General features: G+C 53.5%; 1 protein-coding gene across 1 annotated transcript in view; it reads left to right on the forward strand.

Annotated features, from left to right (window-relative positions):
- SLCO3A1 (solute carrier organic anion transporter family member 3A1) overlaps positions 1–7,954 on the forward strand; it is a 298,024-nt gene that overhangs the window by 195,709 nt on the left and 94,361 nt on the right. The window lies entirely within an intron of this gene.

The following is a 7,954-nucleotide window of genomic DNA, read 5'->3' on the forward strand; positions in this document are numbered from 1 at the left end:
AAATGTTGGGGTTATGATAATAGCATTGTGGTTTTGTGTTTATCTTTATTTTTTTAAATGTGCATTGATTTATTTTAAGGGAGAGAGAGCAGGGGAAGAGCAGGGAGAGAGAGAATCCCAAGAAGGCTCTGCACTGTCAGCGTAGAGCCTGGCCTGACTCGGGGCTCAGTCTCACATACTGTGAGATCGTGACCGGAGCCGAAACCAAGAGTTGGATGCTTACCCGACTGAGCCACACAGACACCCCTCATGTTTATCTTTTGAAGAGAGATCCTAACATACTTATGGACAAAACGATGTCTGGAATTTGCTTTGAAATTGAACAGCGACAGGAGAAGTAGCTGGGGTATGCACAGCAAACCGTGACTTTACGACAGTCGGGGCTAGTGATGTATATGTGGGCCTTCATTCTTCTAGTCTGTTCTCTCCACTTTTATATGTGAAGTTTTCCATCCTTTGCAAATATCTACCTTTTAGAAAAGAGTTCTGCAGATCGGGTAAGAGCTGGGTGCCCAGCTGAGTGACTTCGACTCAGCTAAAGTAGGAGCTGAAACCGTTCCCCTCCAGCCTTTTGAGAAATCCATGTCAGAGACAGAGCCATTTGAAGCTAAGTGTCACCTATTTTGGAATAATGTTCCTCCGGCGTTAGGGATTACAAAATGATTGGTGGCTCCAGGCGCTCTTCCTGCCGGCCGATGCTAGCTGGCCGGTGTGCAGGGAGCTGAGACAGAGCAGCGGGTCTGTGGGCGGGCTGTGGCCTCTCTTCTGGCCCTGATTCTTCAGTTGTGACACCCGGGGACACATCACTTCATCTTGCAGGCTCTTGGTGTCCCCACCTGTGAAGTAAGGAGCTGAACCATCTCTCAAGAAGCTGATTGACCGGTCGCTCTGTGACTGAGCCTAATGACGACAGGCCCTTTGTAGGGTCAGTCCCGGCAGGCACGTCATACAGGATATGTCTTTGCGGTGATTTGGGCGCCTGGCGGTGACGAGCTCCTGTTGCTTCCACTGAGTAGCTGGCACCAGCGCCGAGGGAGGTCTCTGAGCCCAGGGACTGTCCTTCCTCGCTGTCCCCAATGGCACAGTTAATGGACTGATCAGTCCTTCCCTTAGCGAGATGCCTGGAGAGCAAGGGCGGTGTGAGGCTTTTTTCTCGTTTCTTCGTGGATTCCAGTAGCTTTCTGGTTCGTTCCTAGATGTCGAAGGATTTTGGAGGGGCAAAATCGAGGCTTTTTGAAAGAAATTTGGAATTCAACATCCCATAGGCTCAGACACCCTTTTTGTTTGCTGTTTTTTTCTTGCTGTTTTTTTGTTTTCTCTCTCTCCCGCCAGCGGGTCTTGAATCATATATTCGGAAGGAGATTTGGCCCAGCCCAACCTCTGAGCATTGTTCACTGACCTTCCTCCAGTTGTGTTCTGAGTCCCTGCTCTGGGTGAATAGAAGGCCTGGGGAGATGGCCCAGGAGGGGCAGTGGTTTTCAAACTTTTGGCCATGGGACTGTTTAAAGAAAACTGTATTAGGGGCACCTGGGTGGCTCAGTCAGTTAAGTGTCTGACCCTTGACTTCAGCACAGGTCATGATCTCCCAGTTCGTGAGTTCAAGCCCCACATCGGGCTCTGTATTAACCATGCAGAGCCTACTTGGGATTCTCTCTCTTTCTCTCTCTCACTCTGCCCCTCCCCTGCTTGCATACTCTCTCTCTCACGTTCTCTCTCTCTCAAAATAAATAAATAAAACCTTAAAAAAAAGAAAACTGTGTTAGTTCCCCAGGGCTTCCACACAATTACCACAGACTTGGTGGCTTAAAACAATGGGAATTTATTTGCTGATGATTCTGGAAGCCATAAATCCAAACTCAAGGTGTTAGCAGCTCTAGGGGAGAATCCTTGCTTCCTCCAGCTTCTGGTGGCTCCAGGCAGTCCTTGGCCCGTGACTGCCCATCTCTGTCTTCCCCTGGCCTTCCCTTCTCTATGTGTATATCATAAGGACACTTGGATTTATGGGCCCTATGGGGTAATCGAGGATGATCATGTCTGAGATCCTTAACTTACTTACATCTGCAGAGACCCTTTTTCCAAATAAGGTTATGTTTGCAAGTTCCCAGACGTGGACATGTCTTTTTTTGGGCCGTCCTTCAGCCCGCTACAAAAACCTTACCCAGAAGTGCACACAGCAGAGTGGAGAAGGAGGTGGCCTCTGGTTACAGCCCAAGGTGACAAGACCTCACCTCCACACACTCAGCTCCCTCCCTTTCCCACTGGCCAGCAGCCCCCGGCACCAGGGAGCCCTACTTGGAACCAGAGCTTCCGTGGAAGGAGCTCAGGAGACCTTGGAGTCAAAGCTTAGGCTTGGAAATGGACCAGGGAATGGGCAAGACAGCTGGACCTCTCGGTATCATCTGTGAAGAGTGAGATTTGCAGGTCTACACTGCAGTCTCAATGGGGCCAACTGTCCTTGGGTCCGTTAGTTTCCTCTCACCCCATGACACCCCACCACATGGAAACAGGTGACCGGCAGTTATGGGGACACATCTCACTTCACATCAGGGGTGGTCAGGAATCAGTGGACAAGAAGGTTTGTCCTGGCTTTCAAAGACCGTCAAGAGCTTCTAGCATTGTAGGGAGCAGGTGGGTTTTTTTCTTCTCTGACAGAAACGAAGGCGCTCCCCAAGCTTACTCGGTTCTTACCTGGTAGATGACCGTCCATGTTAAATAGGTCCTGGTGAGGGGTGTCTGGGTGGCTCAGTAGGTTGAGCGTACAACTTCAGCTCAGGTCATGATCTCGTGGTTTGTGAGATCGAGCCCTGCCTTGGGCTCCCTGCTTCAGATCCTCTGTATACCCACCCCCCCTGAAAAATAAATAAACATTTAAAAAAATAGGCCTGGTCATCTCCCTGCACCCTACACCCACCCTGCTTGCTTTTACTCTAAGTTGAATGTGGCCTGAGCGAGGGTCTGAGACCCACTGTAGCCTGACGACTTTACAGCAGGCTTCCCAAGCTCGGCATGAGTGGCCTCTTAGGCAGGATCTGTCTTTGTTGTGGGGCTGCCCTGTGCATCGTAGGCTATTAAGCATTCCTGGCCTCTACCCACTAGATGCCAGGAGGGCCCCCGCCTCATTGTGACCACCAAAAATGCCTGAAGACCTGGCCGAAATTGCCCCTGGTTAAGAACCTCTGCTTTAAAGAAATCATCCTCTCCTGACCTAACCTGTCAGGTGTCAGAACTGAGACAGCCATTCTCCTTGTAAAAGATTTAAAAAAGAGTTAATATTTATTTATATTTGAGACAAAGAGCACAAGCAGGGGGGAGGGGTAGAGAGGGAGGGAAACACAGACTCAGAAGCAGGCTCCAGGCTCTGAGCTGTCAGCACAGAGCCCCATGTGGGGCTCGAACTCATGAGCTGTGAGATCATGACCTGAGCTGAAGTCAGACACTTAACCGACTGAGCCACCCAGATGCCCTCCCAATTGTTTTTTTTTAAAAGTTAGGGGACTGGGTACAAGTTGCTGTGCCCAGAGCTCCTGATGGGAGGACTTTAACCCTGACTTGAGTAATACAGATAGAAGCAGACTTTTCTCTCTTTGCACAATTATTTCCTTATTCCCTCTCATCTCCAATCAGAACCACAAGCAACTTTCCAGGAAAAGGAGGCTCAGTGTTGGTCGAGATTGTTGGGATAGCTTCTCTAGCCCTGTCCTCGGGTGGACCTTGGGGACCGCACCCAGGTGGGTGTGGCGTTGTCCCAAGACTGGCTCTCTGCTGTCCTATTGCCTTTTTAAAAGCAGACATCCCTCAGCACCCGCTCTCCTCCTTTCTCTAGAAAATTTCTCTAGAAAAATTTTCTCTAGAAAAATTAACCCACGTAGATAATTTTCCAGAAAGACCATCTTCTGGGGACTCGAGAGTCAGGGAAATCAAGCAGCTGGTGTTGATTCAGCCTTCAGATCCTGAGAGAGCAGACAGCAGAGCAGTGGGGGATGGCCGAGGGTGACATGACCGAGGGTGGACACCTCCCACGTTCTGCTCTGTATGTTGAGTTTACTCCTGCCCCTTTGGGAACGGACTTCACACCTGTGCTCACAGAGCGGTTGGTAAGAAGGACCTTCAATACTCCATGTGCCTGGGGTGGCAGAGAGACTTGAGAAATTTCTGGAAGATTGCCCAGATGAAAGTCCTAGGATCTTAGGACTGGGGATTCTCTTGTCTGCCTTCCTCCCACCCAGCAGGAGAGTCCTCCCCTTCAACCCTGACATCTGGCCACTCGGCCTCCACTCGCACCCCACCACTGCCTCTGGCAGCAAGGAGCTCACTACCTCCTAAGACAGCCAGTCTAGGCTGTCTACCTGTCTACCTAGTCTACCTGTCCCCAGTGCTCCTGGTCACCGGCTTTGTTACAACCACATCCTGACCTTGGTTCTGGCTTCTGGAAAGACACACGGCGTTTGAGCTCGTATTCCCCGTGACAGTGTTTCAGACACACCACCTGCTCATGCTTCTTTTTGAGTCTCTTAGTCCTTTCATGGCACGGCTTCTAGATCCCTCTCTCTCCCAAGTTCCCTTCCAAGAGATGTTCCAGGATGGCATGGTCCTCTCTAAATGTCGTATTCCAGGCTCATCCTGTGCACATATGGGGTCTGCTTACTTGTGTCCCAGATTCTGTCGATGTCACTGAGGTGGCCTGGGTTTCTACTACTGTTTTAACTAACAGGGATGCGTTCAGAGACTTCCCAGCCTCCCCTCCCATTTCCTATATGCAAATACTAGCTGTATTTCATCCTGATCCTTTGGGTCTATCGATTCAGCCGGCTTTATTCATCTTGAGTCTTTAATCTGCCTCCAGCATATTGACCTTCCTTCCCTCTCCCATGAGCATAACGTGCCAGCCACCATCCCACGCGTGGGGACCGGGATGGGAGCCCGCACCTGCTCCGTCTGCTGGAGGGGGTTCGGGCGGCTGTGGCTCAGCTCCAGTGCTGATTCCCTCTCTCGCGTGGTGAGCGAGCGCTCTTGTCCAGCCTGTGTGTGCCTCAGGTTACAATGTGTTTGCGACTTTCCCCCCGTCGAATGAGCCCCCTGACCCTATCAGAAAACCACGGAAGGGTTGAGGTCGATCTGGAACACTTGTTCCGAGTGAACTCTGTGGACTTGTGACCTTGACGGTCCCATGCTTGCAGGGCACATAAACCCAGGGCTTAGTGATACATCCTCAACTTTTGTCAGGCGTCAGAGCCACCAAGCTGCTGTTTCAGCTAGCAGCCACATCCCCGTGGGGAGAAATCAGGGTGGAGTTTGCATTTCATTCACACCTCGAGGGTTTTCAAAATCCTGGTGTCAGGGCCTTGCCAGAGGGGAGGTTGGGAAGGGGAGAAAGTAGCTGTCGGGTCCCACTGGCTGCCACCACTAGAGTCTGCTTGTCTTGTCCCAGGTGGGGCCTCAAAATACCCTGCCTCTAAATGGGAGGAGTTTTGGCAGCTGCAGCCCGTGTTCCAGGGCTTCGTTATGGTCAGTTCTCCTGGATGAGGGCAGTTTTGAGAATGAGATTTTTCTGCTCATTTGCTCATGTGAAGGGCTTCTGGTTCGGGAGCCTGGGCCTGACTCCACTGGTAGGCCGATGGACAATGTCCAGAGACCCCCTACTGACCCCCTCCCCTGTCCCTGCCCCAGTGTCTGGTTATGATGCTTTGCTCGCACTAGGTCAGTTCTCCCCGCCCCCCATTGACCACCATGCAGCTCAGAGCTGGGCCAGCCCCTGCCCTTGCCTGTGCCCTCGGTGGGAGTCCCTGGGGGCGGGGGGATCCTGCCCATCCTGCTGTGCCCAGCCGGCTCTCAGAGGCCACTTCATCCACCACCGTGTGTGGCTGTGCATGCAGCCTGGCATCGGGGCCCCCGCCCTCACCCATGACCGTGCCAAACCAGAGTTTGGACTTTGTATTATAAAGTAGGGAGCCCCTGGGGGTGCCAAGCAGGGGAAGAACATGATTTCCACGAGTTTTAAGAAGGTTCACCTAATCAGGTACAGACTGTATGGGTTGGGGAGGTCGAGGCACCATGGTTGGGGTCCCCTGTGCAGGCATTTGGGAAAGTTGTGTTTTTGACAGACACAGGGTGGGGACCCTCACTAGTGCCCACGGATCGGGCTGGTCACTTGCCTCTGTGCCCTCACAGGCGGGAAAGCCACCTTCAGGAGCCGGTACGTGACCATCATATCTTGAACTGCATTACTTCCTGTCACCATCACGAAGCACCAGTCCCCGGCATGACCAGGTGTCTGGCTCCCTCTGGTGACAAGAGGAAGCACTGAAGCGTTGTCCTCTCCTCTCCACTGATGCTGGAACCCACACCTGTTGAGTTGAGGAAGGGCGAGCTAAGGCCCAGAGCCCCCCCCACCCCCAGTGCCGAGTGAGGAGTACAGCTCCCCTGTGTTTGTGCTTGAGTCCTGCTGTCTCCTTCAGGCCCCTCGGTGTCCCAGCGACAGGCAGGCTAAGGCTGAGAGTGGGGCCGTCAGCACCCTGCAGACGCCAGTTCCTATAGAATTTACTAGAAGGATTCCCACGGCCCACAGCCCTTCTGCTGCTGTTTTTCGTGCCACCAAATGGTAGGTGGGAGGCACTGCAGGCTTGGGGAGCCCACAGAACCTGGGCTCCTAGCCAGTTGTGTGGCCATGGGCTGGTAACCTGACCGTGCCTCAGTTTCTTCGTCTGTAAGCTGGAGGTGAAAAGACTCCTATGTGAGGGTTGTTGTGAGGATTAAGTTGGAGACCATGTCGGAGGTACCTGGCCTGGCGCCCAAGGTGCTTCGAGGTAGAGAGTGATTTTGTCGTTACCCGTGGCGTCAGTGTGGCTGGATGGAGTTCCTGAGCATTAGTGGAGACAAAGTGAGGTCACTGCGGGTGAACCCCCCGGGGACTCTGGTGAACAAGAAATACCAAGAGTTAGGAATTGACCTGTGGGGGCACCACCTGCTGGGCCCGACCTCTGCCTCCCCCAGGCTTGGGCCCATCACTGGGTTCTCAGAGCTTCAGTGACCTCCACAGCACTACTCTGTCTGGGGTCTCCCTGAGGCCATGGAGAAAATTCATGATGGCTCTAAAGGCGTTTGAAGATGCAGGTGTGCTGGAGAGGTAACGAGGCAGACAGGACCGCTTCCACGAGGAACTTCTCTTTGTGAATCAGCTAGGGGAGGGCAGGGAAGCGGGTACGGGGAGGCCCTGTAGGTGTGCCAAGGCCGTAGCCAGTGACGCATTTCAGCGTGGCGCCCCCTAGGGGACGAAGGGGGACATGCGTCTCCATGCTATGAGTCAGGCCGAGGGCTGCGGGGACATCAGCGAAGTGTATGCACATCCCTCCTGCACAGCCGCCCATGAGCCCCTACTGGCCTCCCTGTCACCTGTTCTTTTATCCTTCATTACCCCCCATGTCCTGCCTCCAGGGTTGTCTTCCTGAAACCCAGCTTCAGCGGGGCACCCCTCATCTGCTGGGGTTCCCCACGGCCGCAGCCACACCCGGACCCAGGAGTGCCTCCCAGGCCAGCACCCCAGCCCCTCCCCCCCCCCCACCACTTGTTTGATCGGGCCTCCTCCTGCTGCCGGCCTCATGTCCTGGGTGCCACTCCTGCCCTTTCTCTTCCCTCCTCGCCTCCCTTAAGTCCTCTGTCTTTATTCTAATTTCCACTTCCCGCTTGTGGTACGTGTGTCGCTGGGCAAGTGACTTAATCTGTCCGTGCCTCAGTTTCCTGATGTGTAAAGTGGGAGCGGAGCTGCAGATAGGGTCGTAGAGAGGATGAAATGAGATAGTGCGTGGAACAGGCTGGCACCCAGGCCTCCGCTGGCTCCATGGCAGCGCCACCCCGTGGTCGGCACTAGTAATGCTCCTGCTTCAAACCCTGCTCCCGCCGTTGGCCGTGAGTGGGGTATTTCCCTCCTCTGATGTTCTTCGGCTTTTCTCCCGCACTG

This window comes from Herpailurus yagouaroundi, unplaced genomic scaffold (assembly GCF_014898765.1).
Source record: "Herpailurus yagouaroundi ecotype Mexico unplaced genomic scaffold, PumYag 185, whole genome shotgun sequence".
Classification (NCBI taxonomy): Eukaryota; Metazoa; Chordata; class Mammalia; order Carnivora; family Felidae; genus Herpailurus; species Herpailurus yagouaroundi.